This window comes from Sapajus apella, unplaced genomic scaffold, assembly GCF_009761245.1.
Source record: "Sapajus apella isolate SASKATOON/1434 unplaced genomic scaffold, GSC_monkey_1.0 scaffold59, whole genome shotgun sequence".
Classification (NCBI taxonomy): Eukaryota; Metazoa; Chordata; class Mammalia; order Primates; family Cebidae; genus Sapajus; species Sapajus apella.
The window spans coordinates 14,306,152-14,307,708 of record NW_022436999.1 but is presented as its reverse complement, the minus strand read 5'-3'; positions in this window follow the sequence as shown (position 1 = coordinate 14,307,708).

Below are 1,557 nucleotides of genomic sequence, written 5' to 3'. Positions count from 1 at the left end.
AAAAAAAAAAAAAAAAAAAAAAAAAAAAAAAAGTTTAAAGCAATACACGCATATGGCAAAAAACAAAAAATCATTAAAGAAACGGATATCAATACGAAGGTAAAAAGTTCTCTCTCCAAAGGTAATAGCTTCCTTTTTTTTTTTTTTTTTTTTTTTTGAGGCGGGAGTCTCACTCTGCCACTCCGTCATCCAGGTAGTGGCGCAATCTTGGCCCAATGCAACCTCCGCCTCCCGAGTTCAAGCGATTCTCCTGCCTCAGCCTCCCAAGCAGCTGGGATTACAGGCACAGGCCACCACGCTTGGTTAACTTCTCTCTGTGTGTATTTTTAGTAGAAATGGGGTTTCACCATGTTGGCCAGGATGGTCTCGAATTTCTGAGCTCAAGTGATCTGCTCACGCAGCCTCCCAAAGTGTTGGGATTACACGCGTGAGCCACCAAGCCTGGCCACACAGCTACCTTTCTTGTGAATCTTTCTGGAATTCAAAATTAATTAAAAAGGAACACATAAAGTGCATCCACATATTCATAAATCCCTTACAAATGTATACAAATGAAATTACGTGATTTAGTGTTTTGAACCTTGCTTTATCCACTTAGTAATAATAAATGAGATATTTCCCTGTAATCCCAGCACTTTGGGAGGCCGAGACGTTGGACCACCTGAGGTCAGGCGTTCAAGACCAGTCTGGGTAACATGGTGAAACCCCATCTCTACTCAAAATACCAAAATTAGCCGGGTGTGATGGCGCCCGCCTGTAATCTCAGCTACTCGGGAGGCTGAGGCAGAGAGTCGCTCGAACCCGGGAGGCAGAAGTTGCAGTGATCCACTATCGCGTCACTGCACTCTAGCCTGGGCGACAGAGTGACTACCTCTTAAAAAAAAAAAAAAAAAAAGACATCTTTCACTTAGAGCTGATGCTGCTCCATTGCGTGCAGTTCCTAAAATGTAATCAGAGGGACTGGGGTAGGTATGAGACAAGCCATTTTAAGTTGAGGGGAATTAAGGGGATCAGATTCGGAGGGATGGGCCAATTTTGCTGGCACGTAAGATATTAGTAAGATGCCTTAGGGCCAGAGGCCGGGATTTTGCACTTCCTTTACTTTTTATACTGGAGAGGAATAAGGAAGTAAGTTGGTTTGGGTGGAATATGTGTTGTCTGAAGAAGGATTTAATAGGCTGAGAAGCACAAGGTAACTGACATTCGGATCTGGAACTGAAAAAGGAAATCTCGGTTTGGAAAAACTACAGGGCTGGTTACTTTTCTACACACTTTAAACGGCCTAGTCATCCTTGCCCCCTCGTCATTTTAAGAGAAGCCCTTTCTTTATTCACTTTGCGCGGTGGAGGCTTCATTTCGCGCTTTTTTTTTCCTAGGCCTGGGGCTAGGGCGGATCCTTTGCGCCCGTCACCTAACTACGCCTCTCAACCCCCTCCTCGCCCCCGCGCCACCGGAAATCCGAGGTCTGGGACCTTCTACTAGGCACTCTAAAGGGCAGTGATAGGACACCGCGGCCGCCAATCAGACCTCCCAGATACCCGTATGTGAGACGGTGCG